Source organism: Entelurus aequoreus, linkage group LG23 (assembly GCF_033978785.1).
Source record: "Entelurus aequoreus isolate RoL-2023_Sb linkage group LG23, RoL_Eaeq_v1.1, whole genome shotgun sequence".
NCBI classification, from domain to species: domain Eukaryota; kingdom Metazoa; phylum Chordata; class Actinopteri; order Syngnathiformes; family Syngnathidae; genus Entelurus; species Entelurus aequoreus.
Genome location: NC_084753.1, coordinates 24063810 through 24078957, shown reverse-complemented (window position 1 = coordinate 24078957; position 15148 = coordinate 24063810).

Below are 15148 nucleotides of genomic sequence, written 5' to 3'. Positions count from 1 at the left end.
GCGTGTAGCCAAACGCACACGGGTTAACGTGTAGTATTGAAATGACCACAGAAGGCTGAGTACTTCATTTTAGTTCACTTCTTTTTACACTTGTATGCCAGCAAAGAGTGTTGAAATGACTTCACTGGAGCTCTTAAGGGCTTCTCAAATGAAACCATTTTACTGCAGACATCCAATGTGTTCTGGCATCAGAGTGCGTTGACCACTGCTTTGGCTCCGACTAGAAGTGTTTCATGTTTTCACACACTTCCAGATGTCGAGTTGAGACACGTGGAGAGGCAACAGGGACTGCCACTTCCTTTGACGCTTAACAAAAGCATCCAACTCTGACTGTCTGTCCTGGGTTGTCGAGTATTTTAAAAAGTTAATTGATGCAGTTCACCCTCTCTTTGTGTCTCCAAAAGCAACGTAAAGCAATGCTGTTAAGTATTTTTTTTTTTTTACAACACTTGCATTTGCTAAGCCAACCACAGGGTTTATGGCCAGAGCGTGCCACCTTTTTACAGTGAGCAGTGTTGGAAAAGAGCAAATAAAAAGCCAAATACTTCATCATGAATACGCATGTATAATGAATCCATGTGTGTCCCTACAGAAGGCATGGCTAATTAGCTGTTTTTACAGGGCCAAAAAAAGTAGTAGAATATTGTTCTGAAGCACACGTGTCAAACTCAAGGCCCAGATCCGGCCTGACACGTCACTTAATGCGGCCCGCGAAAGCCTGGGAATAATGTTAATACTTCATCTTTCTTATTAAATGTTATCATTGTTTATATTTTGACAGAAAAAAATGTATGTGATACATTAAATTTCATATATTTTAAACTTTGATATATTCAAATATTCAATTGTTATTGGTGTGAATCTTTGGGCACCTCGCCATTCGATTCTGATTCTTGGGGTGAGGATGTGATTCATAATCGAGACTCGATTCAACACCATTCTCAATTCAAACGGATTTTTGCACTGTATTATTTGGTATAATAATAACAACACGTACAGCTTACAGGTTACAAAAACTCATTTTGGTTGCTGACGTATGACACATACGTGCACCAAGTAAACATAGAGGTGGCCTAAATTTTTTTAAATTTTTTTATTAATTTGTCAAAACATTTTTTATAAATTCGATTTTTGAAAATGTATAAAAAAATCGGGATTCGAATGTGATAAAAAACATTTTTTAGCACCCTTAATTATTATATACATTATGAGATAGTAAATATCTTCTTGTCACCTTGACTTGCGATTTCAAAGCAACTTATCCATCAATGTGTACGTACAAAAATCAAATAACCAAATGCAATAATATAATAAGGCGATTATACTTTTATATTCTTGCATTCACTGTTACAAACGGCCCTCTGAGGGCAGCCATGACTAAGATTTGGCCCTCCATGGTAACAAGTTTGACATCCCTGTTCTAAAGGGTACAAACCAATAAAAATAGTAGAGAGTACTGATTGTATTAGCGATCGACCTTTAGGTTTTTTCACGGCCGATTTTTTAGAATAATACGAATACAAACTCCAACACTTAACTTTGTTTTAATTTGCATGTTAATTAAAAAACCCAAAACAAACAAAAACAAAAAGTGCTGGGAATTTCTTCCTATAAAGTTACCGTATTTTTCGGACTATAAGGCGCACTAAAAATCCTTTAATTTTCTCAAAACTCGGCAGTGAGCCTTATAATCCGGTGCGCCTAATGTACGGAATCATTTTGGGTGAGCTTACTGACCTTGAAGCTATTTTATTTGGTACATGGTGAAATGATAAGTGTGACCTGTAGATGGCAGTCGCACATAAGAGATACGTGTAGACTGCAATATGACTCAAGTAAACAACACAAACATTTTATATGTTCTAGGGCTGGGCGATATGGCCGTTTATTAATATCTCGATATTTTAGGCCATGTCACAATACACAATATATATCTCGATATTTTGCCTTAGCCTCGAATGATCACTTGATGCATATAATCACACCAGTATGATGATTCTATGTGTCTACATTAAAACATTCTTGTTCATACTGCATTAATGTATGCTAATTTTAAACTTTCAGGCAGAAAGGGAAATCACAACTAAGTCAATTTACCAAAATTGTATTTATTAAACAGTTATTATGCAGTGGCACAAACATTCATGTAATATCCAAAACAGAAAGTGCAAGATTATCAGAGACATTTTAAAACAAGCTATTAGTGCACTTTTGTGCATGATGTCACTAAGATGACATATCAAAACAACACTAAATTAAAGGCCTACTGAAATGAATTTTATTTATTTAAACGGGGATATCAGATCCATTCTATATCATACTTGATCATTTTGAGATATTGCCATATTTTTGCTGAAATGATTTAGTATAGAACAACGTCGATAAAGTGCGCAACTTTTGGTCTCTGATAAAAAAAAAGCCTTGCCCCTACCGGAAGTAGCGTGACGTTGTCAGTTGTTCACTTCCTCATATTTTCCTATTGTTTTCAACGCAGCTAGAGCTATTCGGACAGAGAAAGCGACGATTACCCCATTAATTTGAGCGAGGATGAAAGATTCGTGGATGAGGAACGTTAGAGTGACGGACTAGAATGCAGTGAAATACATATCTTTTTTCGCTCTGACCGTAACTTAGGTACAAGCAGGCTCATTGGATTCCACACTCTCTCCTTTTTCTATTGTGGATCACGGATTTGTATTTTAAACCACCTCGGATACTATATCCTCTTGAAAATGAGAGTCAAGAACGCGAAATTGACATTCACAGTGACTTTTATCTCCACGACAATACATCGACGAAGCTCTTTAGCATGAGCTAATGTGATAGCACTGTCTCAAATGCAGATAGAAACAAAATAAATAAATCCCTGACTGGAAGGATAGACAGAAGATCAACAATACTATTAAACCATGGACATGTAACTACACGGTTAATAATTCTCAGCCTGGCAATGCTGTTGCTAACGACGCTAAGGCTAACTTAGCAACTTAGCAACTGGACCTCACAGAGCTATGATAAAAACATTAGCGCTCCACCTACGCCAGCCAGCCCTCATCTGCTCATCAACACCCGTGCTCACCTGCGTTCCAGCGATCGACGGCGCGACGAAGGACTTCACCCCAACACAGATGTGGTTGGCGGCTAGCATCGGCTAGCGCGTCTGCTATCCAAGTAAGTCCTTGTTGTTGTGTTGCTACAGCCAGCCGCTAATACACCGATCCCACCTACAACTTTCTTCTTTGCAATCTCCATTGTTCATTAAACAAGTTGCAAAAGATTCACCAACACAGATGCCCAGAATACTGTGGAATTATGAAATGAAAACAGAGCTTTTTTGTATTGTATTAAATGGGGAAGCCATACCTCTGTTCCCCTGGTTACGTCACGCGCATACGTCATCCTCCAAAGGCTTTTTCAAGCGGAAGTTTAGCGGGAAATTTAAAATTGCACTTTATAAGTTAACCCGGCCGTATTGGCATGTGTTGCAATGTTAAGATTTCATCATTGATATATAAACTATCAGACTGCATGGTCGGTAGTAGTGGGTTTCAGTAGGCCTTTAAAGTGCACTTTTTGTACAGAACGCCACTACAATAGTTTAAAACAAATAAAGTGCACTTTTGTGCATGATGTCACACAAGATATTTAAAAAACTGTCAATTAAAAATGAGCTGCATAATAGGAAATCAAATAGCATATGTCCTTCGCTATGTGGTAGGTTACTGCGGACGTTATCTCCTTCTGTTGTTGACTATTTGTTTCTTACAGCGTTGATGTGGAAATGGTTGCTTCGGCATTTTGTTGGTGTGGCACCCTAGCGGGTGACTTTTCAAATGATGCTACACATTAGCAGTGCTGCTACTTTTTGTAGCAACACTTTTGCCGCATATTTGACAAATTACGGTTGTCTGTTTGACATATTCCCACTTGAAGCCAAATCACCGTCAGACGATGGAACCGGTGCTGTTTTTCTTAGGAATTAATTCTTCCTTCATTTGTTACCAGATTCGCACCTTCTTTCTCCACTCGCACCACAGTTAACTTTAGCCATGCTGCTACCTCTCTGCTCAGTGAGGGCGTATACGTATGTGACGTATGTAAGAAGGTGCGCTTGTTTAAGTCTCTGTGAGAAGGATAGACTAGAAAGAGTGAGAAGAACCTGTAGTGTAATGCCTGCAGCTCAAAGCAACTGCGTGAGAACATCATACTCGAATATCACGATATAGTCATTTTCTATATCGCACAGAGACAAACCCGCGATATATCGAGTATATCGATATATCGCCCAGCCCTAATATCAAGTAGTGTAAAGTTCTTACTTATATCTGTAAGTAAACTTGCCATGAAAGCGCTAAAACATACAAGTGTAGTGAGTTTACAAAAATTCATCCAAGGAACTTAAGTTATTAGAGAGTTCCGGTCTGCCTTTTTTTCACGGGACACATTTCCGGCGTTGTTGCACTAGTGAGCCACAGATGAGGAGATGCTGCTTGATTGAAGTAAAGTCTGAATGTCATTAAAACCGTTAGCTCCATCTTTCAACACTTATTCCACCCCCGTCCTTGCATGCTACACCGCTACAACAAAGATGACGGAGAAATCTATGCAACATTTCTACCAAGAACCACCATTACATGTTATGTAGACCACAAGGAAGTGTTTTACATTTAGAAAAAAAAAAAAATATATAACCTTTTTAATGCGCCCTATAATTAGGTGCGCCTTTTGTACGAAAATAAACCTGACTACAGGCCTTGAATTTCAACTTTTTAAGGTCAAGGCAAGTGTTGCTTTAAAGGAGGGCTCATATTTTAGGGTACCAATGCAAGTTAGAAAGGCACCAAGGCACAAATTATGTTGTGTTTACTAAGGGGAGGTGACGGCAAACATACACCAGGGGGAAGTATATACAAATATTTACTATATATATATGGACAATATATATATATATATATAATAATACTAAACAATACAACTAAACTAAGGAAATAGAGTGTGAACTAGAATACAAGAGTGTGTATGGTGTAAGACTATGTGTAGTATTTAACTGGAATGTGTGTTACCAAGTGTTGAACGAGATACGAGGAAGTCCAGGGGGCAGACAGGTGATCTGGGATACAAGCGGGGGTCCGTGGGGCTGAGAGGGGCGTCAAGAAGTCCGAGTCCAAAGTGGGGGGTCGAGGATCAAGGGATGCAGTCAGAATCCAGAGGGGTCCAGAGAAGTGAGGCGCACAGCTCACTTCCAAGGCGACGGAGGGAATTCTGCGGGGGACACGGGAGAAACAAGGGACAAGTAAGCCACGGAGAGGGAAACAAGACGAGAGAGCATAAAGCTTGACGCTTACGGTACACCATGAGAAAACTAAGTTCCCGCGCCGATTCTTGGGTCCACCCTGCCTTTATCCGGCACACCCTCATCAGTAACAGGTGCGCAGATAACCGGTGAGTGTTTGCAGCCGGCGGCTGCTGCAGGGCGGAGACGCGCACGGCGCGTCCCTGGGTTTGCGCGGCCGTGGGCGTGTCCCAAGGTGCGCATGGCAGGCAGGGGTCTGAGCCGTAACACATTATTTTCTTTTGAGGCAGGAGATATATATATATATATATATATATATATATATATATATATATATATATATATATATATATATATATATATATATATATATATATATATATATATATATATATATATATATATATATATATATATATATATATATATATAATATATCAAAATAGTGTTCATGTATGAGATGTAGGGCTGCCAATTATGGCCAAAGTAATAATTAAGATTATTGTTATCAATATTGAAATCATGATTACTGATTGTTAGGTAAAGCAGTGTTGGGGTGTGCACGTAATACCATCATGTCATTTGTATTGTCTAATAAAAAGACTATAAATAAAAGTCATCCATATATAGACAAATATATATTTGTAATTCTTTAATAACATCAACTTGTCAGCTTTTTGTCATTCCATGATGCTAATATCTCTATTTTGACATTTTGATTGACATTTTTTTTAAGTTATGTCCCGATACATGTAGATGCTGTATCGGGACATATCCATTAAGTATTTGAGCAGAAATATGTCTTAAAGGAATTAACTATACACAATAAAACATTAACAAAATGATGTGTCAAATGGTTTTTAACATGGTTTTGTGACATGAAAAAAACACAATTAATGTAAAAAAACAAACTGGTGTTTACTTTTTGATATAAAAATAAAACACAAAGCAGTTTGGCTAATGAAGATGAAGTCAATAACCAAGTGTTGTTCTTCTCCAGTGGTTCAGTACAACAGTTTGGCCAACAACAAAAAAACCCAGAGTGATACCGCTCACATCGAATAAACAATCTTCCCAGCCTGAGTTCAATTCGATGAGATGACAAAACATTTTAGCCAGTATTGATGTTATTTGAACACATATACAGTTGGCAGTTAAATAAAGGAGGAGTGAACATCTCAATAAACAAAGTAAAGACTTTATAAACAAGTTGTGACAACATTCTCGACACATCGCCTGCTGCAAAACATCAAGTAATTTTCTCCTTCGCTGTTTACTTTTAGTGTGGGGACAAGTGTCTCCAATATTGTCCACACCTGTCTCCATCTAAACACAGCAGTGCGCTCTTAAACCCCCCGCTTGGAAGTGAGGGAAAATGACTTTAAACCAAGTGCTTGGCTCCGTTTACTCTGAGGGGAAGTCTCCGCAGCAAAGTCGGTGTCGTTAGTCCGCCATGATTTTCAAGCTAAACACCTCCAGTGCGCATGCGCCTGACTTCGTGTTGCTGAAAATGTATTATTACATGAGGTTTTTTCTGTAATTGAACAATTAAACGGTATTACTAAACGTTGGGGATGTTATCGCAAATTATCATTATACCGTTTACTGTTACATACCTTGCCCATTAACAAGTTAAAAGTCAAGGGCGGTCACGGCATGTTATTGCCGCAAATGTTGGTCAATTTTTTGGGTATTAGGGCGAAAGATGACGGCGGTCGCAGCACTTGTCGTGTTTGCCGCGGTTAAATTCTGTGACGAGACCCGCTCATCGGCAGTGTGCCTTATAATCCGGTGCTTCCCTATATGGTCCGCAAAATACGGTAAACAAAAATTTGAATACATTAAGAGCTCCCTGAAGTTTTGTATCCCTGAAATAATTTTTATCCTGCCTCACAGACAGGCTGAAATAATATGTATCCCTTAATATTGTGAACTGTGTTTGATAAAAATGATTCCAAATTCATGAGTGTTGATATTGACAGACCGTAAGATCTCCAAGCAATATTACACTTTTTTTACACAATGAAAACACGTTTTTAAGACATTGTCATGCAGCGACTTAAAGTACATTGATTGAGGTTCGTAATAGCTTATGTGCAGTGATTTCTACAGATTCTCTGAACCTTTTGATGATATTACAGACCGTAAATGGTGAAATCCCTAAATTCCTTGTAATAGCTCGTTGAAAAATGTTGTTCTTAAACTGTTGGACAATTTGCTCACGCATTTGTTCACAAAGTGGTGACCCTCACCCCATCATTGTTTGTGAATGACTGAGCATTTCATGCAAGCTGCTTTTATACCCAATCATGGCACCCACCTGTTCCCAATTAGCCTGTTCACCTGTGGAATGTTCCAAATAAGTGTTTGATGAGGATTCCTCAACTTTCTCAGTCTTTTTTGCCACTTGTGCCAGCTTTTTTTAAACATGTTGCAGGCATCAAATTCCAAATGAGCTAATATTTGCAAAAAATAACAAAGTTTTCCAGTTCAAACGTTAAATATCTTGTCTTTGCAGTCTATTCAATTGAATATAGGTTAAAAAGGATTTGCAAATCATTGTAATCTGTTTTTATTTACCATTTACACAACGTGCCAACTTCGCTGGTTTTGAGGTTTGTAGTTACACCTTTATTGTTATTTATTTGTAGTTTTTTTGTAAAATGACAGCTTTATTCTTGTATTTCTGTGACTTTATTGTCATATTCGTTGTCGTCAAATGCTAGACTTCCACGTTTAAATGCTGCGTGGCTGGTATGGCTAGCAAGCTTTTGCAGTTTCTTCTTCATGTTCTTTAGCCAGCAAACTCTGTATTGAACTGATCTTTAAACCAAGTAGCATACAATCCTTTTTGTGTCCTGTCATTATTCACAGTCACTACCTGTTCTTCTCTATTGCAGCTATCATGTGGCATTGGTGGATGCTCTTTTTTTTGGCCTTGGTTTCCATGGCAATCCCAACAATCTGCCAAAGTGGGGACGGCGATTATGGATCAGGCTTTGACATTTACCCCTCGATCACAGCCACTGATGGGCCTTTGCAATCCGTCGCTGATGAGCCTGCGAGGGTAAAAAATAACCCAATGTCCCCCGACGTGTCCTCTTCTCCACCGCACCCGAAGACGTGTGCAGTCCGCTTCAGCACCAGCGACATCTCAGCCCGGAAGCTGAAGGCCCAGAAGGAGGAGCTGGCCTACCTGCAAGCCATCCAGCACGCCAACAAGGCGGTGATGGAGAACCTGGTGCAGTATGTCGGGGCCGAGCTGGGACACGAGAGCTACGAGGAGGTGATCCGAGCCAACATGGTGGGCATCCTGGAGGACCACAAGAGCTGCCTGGAGGTGACGGAGAAGGCAGAGGAAGACCTGAAGAAGCAGCTGCAAGGCAATGTACTGGACACCCTCGCTGGGATGCAGAAGTAATATGTTTTATTTTTTCTAATTACATTTTCAAACATGTTTTTTACGATTTTAGTATTGTAAAAAAATGTCTTTTGTGAAAAAGTACATGATTAATGCAGCAAATGCTGATCACAAAAGTTGATACTTTCTGGCTGATACTTGATTTATTTTTGGTCTCCAGGCTAACTATTTATGTCCATAAACAGTTTGGAGCAGCTTCCTTAAATTAATAATCTATCTTTATCACCAATACATTTTTATTCTCACCAATACTAAGATATGTTTCCCCTCATATATATTTTACTTGTACAATTGTGGGGTTTCTCACTCTGAAAATGCTAAACTTTTCATAGTGTAAAATTTGACGTTTTCTTAAAAAAATACTTTTTCCTATCAAGTTACGACAATTTCATGTAATTTTAGAGCTAAATTGTCATACAATCACAACTTTATTGTGGTAGCACATCAACTTTAATCTCATCTTATAACAACTTGGGTGACATCTTTCTTGCTGGTATGTTAATACAAATATTTTTTCTAAACTTGAGACTTTATTGTATTATCAATACTTAATTTTTAGTTACATTACAACTTTATTTTTTATTTATTTATTTTTTTTTTTTAATTAATCAGTCCAACAAAATAATACACAATAATACCCTAATAATACAATTCCAAAACCAAACAGAGCAATTGAGAGGACACATAAACATGACATAAAACAATCCAAAAGTAGTCAAACAAAAATGAATAATATCAACAATTTTTGTTTTGTTTCCCTTAGTATTATTTTTCAAATTTATTTTATTTTCTTTAAACATGTTTGTTTTGCTATTTAAAGTATTCAATTTTGTGGTAAAGGGCAATGGGAGGGAGGAGGTAGGGAGATAAGGAAGCATAACCTAGTTAAAATATGCATTGAGAAGACACACAACTTTATTCTTGTAACATGACAAATTTATTCTCTTCATCACTACTATTTTGTTTTTAATTTAAAGTTTTTACCTGCAAAATTGTGGGGGATTCATTCAGTAAAATATTGACTTGTCCTGTAAACTGCAACTTTTTAAGTGTGAAACTTCAATTTCTTTCTCGAAAAATTTTGACTTTTCCCTGTCAAGTTAGGACTTTTTCATGCAATATTAGAACATAATTATTACACTATTACGAATTGTTTGTGGGAACATTTCAACTTTATTCTCACCATACAACAACTTTGGTGAAATCTTTCTTATAAGTATTTTCAAGTAAAATTGTGACTTTACTTTATTTTTAATTAATATTGAACTTTATTTTTGGAACAGTACCATTTTATCCTCACCATTAATACGATTTTTACTTGTAAATTGTGGGAGTATATTTCAATCTTGACTTGTAATAAAATTGCTACTTTTTGTGTAGAAAATTCAGTTTTTCTTAAATAATTGAGACTTTTTCTTAGAAAACCATAACTTTTATCTATCAAGTTACTAGTTGTAATACAATTACAACTTTATTGTGGTAACATTTTTACTTCATTCCTGCCATACATCGTACTCTTGTGCGTTTTTATGTATCATTTATTTTTCTTGTCAAATTTTGTCTTTCATGTCATTTCAGTACTTAATTCTAGCTAAATTATGCATATGTTTTAGTAACGTTACAACATTATTCTCACCGTTACAACAATTGTGGGGTTTCTTACTCTGATATTGTTCAGCTTTTCATGTAAAACATTGATTTCTCTTGTAAGATTACAACTCTTTTTGGTATAAAATGTCTTCTTTTTTTCTCAAATATTTGACGTTTTCTTAAAAATAATACACTTTTTCCTATCTAGTTACGACAATTTCAGGTAATATTAGAGCTAAATTGTCATACAATCACAACTGTATTGTTGTAGCACATCATCTTTCTTGCTGGTATGTTAATATATATATATATATATATATATATATATATATATATATATATATATATATATATATATATATATATATATATATATATATATATATATATATATATATATATAAATATATATATATATATATATATATATATATATATATATATATATATATATATATATATATATATATATATATATATATATATATATATATATATATATATTTTTGGTAAAATTGTGACTGTAATGTATTATTAATACTTAATTTTCAGTTGAATTACAACTTCAACAGTATTCTCTCCGTCATTACTATTTTGTTTTTAACTTAAATTTTTATCCTGCAAATGTGTAAGGGATTCATTCAGCAAAATCTTGACTTGTCCTTTAAAACTGCAACTTTTTTAGTGTAAAAACTTCAATTTTTTTCTCGAATTTTTTTTTTTACTTTTTCCTGTCAAGTTAGGACTTTCTCATAAGTATTTTCAAGTAAAATTGTGACTTTAATGGAATATTAGTACTTTATTTTTGGAACAGTCCAATTTTATCCTCGCCATTACTACGATTTTCCTCTGCCTAAAAATGTAAACTTTTTACTTGTAAATTTGTGGGGGCATCTTTCAGTCTTGACTTGTCTTATAAAATTGCTACTTTTTGTTAAAAAAAACGTTTTTCTTAAATAATTGAGACTTTTTCTTAGAAAACTATTACTTTTATCTATCAAGTTACTAGTTTTATGGTGAAAAAATTTCTACTTTATTCCTGCCATACAAATTTTATGTATAATTTATTTTTCTTGTAAAATTTTGTCTTTCATGCAATTTCATTTCTTCATTTTAGTTAAATTACGCATTTGTTTTAGTGACATTACAACTGTATTCTCACCGTTACAACAATTTGGACTTTCTACGATTTAATTGTGTTGATTTTCCCCATATTCACCTTTTTTCGTAAACTTAATTCTATCTTCACATATAATTGTGATATTTTTCTGGTACAGAATCCATGACGAATCATTGGCTTTAGAGGACATGCTTCGGGCAGCGTTTGACATGGCAGACTTGGACACTTTTCTGTTTCCTTCATTGGATTGTAATCACAGACTCAGCTGGCTGGGACTCAATGTATAGAATTGTGGAATTAAGCCATTACAGTATTATGCAAGTGGTATAAGGTTGAGGTGTTTAAGGGTCATAATGGCCCTGCTCATCTTCTCTAGAGGACTCCATCTGCCCCCAGGGTAGCAACGGAGTCTGGGTGACGCTTACTTTGACTTGTGTTAATAAATAGTACTGTAACTGGTTTCCTTTTAAGGGTGTCTAATATGTAAATGCATCACTTTATTAAAGGGGAAATGCCCTTTTATTAAAATGTTGCCTATCGTTCCCAATAATTATGAAAGACATGACGACAAACCGATTTTTAAAAATCATTCTAAATAGCAAATAAACGTTAAAAAAAGTCTGCTTACAGCGTAGCAAATGGGAGCTCCACTATTCCGCCCGTAAAATCCGATAAATAACCATTCAAAAAGCACCAACAACTCAATTTACATTTTGTGACTTGAATTTTAACCAAGTATTAGTACTATTGTTATTATAAGTGCTAACGCAGACTATTTACAACGGCACAGTGATCACAAGGGTTGTCCCAATACCAATATTTTGGTACCGGTACCGGTACCAAAATGTATTTAGATACTTTTCTAAATAAAGGGGACCACAAAAAGTGGCATTATTGTCTTTATTGTAACAAAAATTCTTACGGTACATTAAACATATGTTTCTTATTGCAAGTTTGTCCTTAAATAAAATATTCAACATACGAGACAATTTTTCTTTTATTAGTAAGTAAGCAAACAAAGGCTCCTAATTAGTCTGCTGACGTATGCAGTAACATATTGTGTCATTTATCATTCTATTATTGTGTCAAAATTGTTAAGGACAATCTGTAGAAAATGAATTATTAATCTACTTGTTCATTTACTCACCATTATCTTTAGTTTTTAGGCCAAAATGCGTCCGTTCTCCCTTTTCTGTCTACACACTGTGTCTGCTTGTAAATACTCCGTGTGTGTGCGTTGCCGAACATGCTTCTCTGCTCGACAGTGTGCCGTCATGCCCGTTAAAAAACAACAACTGAGAACAGGTACTTTTTAGAGGGGGTATAGTACATTAGTATCACGGTACTTTACTAGTACCGGTATACTGTACAACCCTAGTGCCTATATTTACATCATCGAGTGGTCTGCTGCTTCCTCACTTCCTTGCGCCCTGTGAGTTTAATGTAGATCATAAATCGTGGCTCTCGCCTGAAAAGTAGATGTCTGAGAATATAATTCGACAAATTGGGACACATTGACAGCCTTTTCTTAAAATGCTGAAGCCTATCCCAGCTGCACTTGGGCGCTATTATTTACTATTAATTTTTATATTTAATTTGTGTATCATTGAATTTACAGTAATTTAAAACTTAATTCTTGTAATATTTTGACAAAATACTTGGTCGTATGACAACTCGACAACTTGACGTATGGCAACAAAGATTAAGCATTTATTTTCGTAAAATAGCAATATCTTCTTGTAAGTTACAACTATTTCTTGTACTATTAAAACATATTGCACTAAAATTACGACTTTCCAAAACTTGTTATATTATGAAAACTTTAATTTTCTTTTCCCTTTTTACATTAGGACAACTTTACCCTTTCAAAATTGCATATTTAGTCTTGTAAAATTAAGACTTTCAAATTACGAATTTAAATTTAAGATTAAAACTTAAGTATATATATATACATATACTGTATATGAAATTACAACTCTATTGTGACGATCTGTCACATTCACGTCGGGTTGTGTTTCCTGGGTTGGTGTTTATTTCCTGTCAGTGCTCTTATTTTGGCTCCATTTCCTGCTTGTCTCCCTGAGCGCTGTTTTCCCTCACCTGCTGCTGATTGGCAGCCTGGCCACACCTTTTGTCAATCAGTTGGCTGCTAGTTATGCCTGCTTTGCCCTCCAGTCAGGGCTCGATGATTGGTTTCCCGGTATCCTGTTTGCAGTCTCCTATTATCCTGGTTCCTGTTTTCCCTGCATTTCCTTTTGACATTAAAGTCATGTTTTCCTGCGTTTCGCCTGCCAGCTATTCTTGTAAAATTACATCTTTCTTTTTTTAAAGTACAACTTCATCCTTGCACATTTACAAGGCTATGCTTGCAAAATTCTAATTTTATGTTTGTAAAATTGCAACTTTATTTTTGTAAAATTACAATTTTATTATTGTAAAAATTAAACTTTGTTCTTACAAAATCACAACTCTATCATCGTAAAATTACAACTTCATCCTTGTAAATGTATTGCTTTAATCGCAAATGTTTCCTATTTGTTCAGGTAAATTGTACCTTTCTGACAATGTCAATAAAAAAAATAGCAATATCATGTTTGTAAAGATAAGTCATTTAGTTTACAGGTCTTGAATTGGATGTCAATAGATTGTGCAGATGTACCTAATGAAGTGACTGTTGAGTATGTCCCGTATTTTTCGGATTATAAGGCGCACTTAAATCCTTTCATTTTCTCAAAAATCGACAGTGCGCCTTATAACCCGGTGCGCCTAATGTACGGAATAATTCTGGTTCTGACCTCGAAGCTATTTATGTGCTATGATAACTGTGACCAGTAGATGGCAGTCACACATAAGAGATATGTGTAGACTGAAATATGATGTCAGTAAACAACACCAAAACTTTAAATGTTCCATTGAAAATATAGAACATTACACACGGTGCTCAAAAATCTGTCAAAATGTTTTTAATACGGCTTCAGTAAGCTATGAAGCTGCACCGCTTGATGGATTGTCGGCGCATTAAACATACAAGTAAGGTGTGTGTATAAGGTAAGACATTTTATCTGGCGTTTTTTTCACAATATTATGCAAAAGCACTTTTCTTACCTTCTGGTACCTGCTGATCTGTATTTGGGATCTGCATAAGTCCTGAAAATCTGCGTGCGTCCGCCATTGTCGTCCGTGCCGACTTCGTTCTTCTTCTTCTCTTTCTTCTTGTTATGGAACATTCATCCTCCACTGTTGCCATTTCTAATATAAAGTAGTGTAAAGTTCTTATATCTGTCAGTAGACTAGCTATCAAAGCGCTAAAAACTGTAGTGGGTTTACATAATTCATCCAAAAAACTTTAGTTATTAGAGGGTTCCGGTCGGATGGTTTTTCACGGGACACATTTCCGGCGTTGATGTTGCATAGTTGAGCCACGGATGAAGAAGATGCTGCTCCGTTATTGATTGAAGTAAAGTCTGAATGTCATTAAAACAGTTAGCTCCATCTTTTGACACTTCTTCCACTCCCGCTAACTACAACAAAGATGACGGGGAGAAGACGCTGTTGAAGGTGAGCCACGTAAATAAGACCACCCACAAAACGGCGCATCCTGAAGCGACTGTCAGAAAGCGGCTTGAAGATGTGTAAAACATAATCTATGCAACATTTTTACCAAAGAACCACCATCACATGTTATGTAGACCACAAGGAAGTGTTTTACATTTAGAAAAAAATC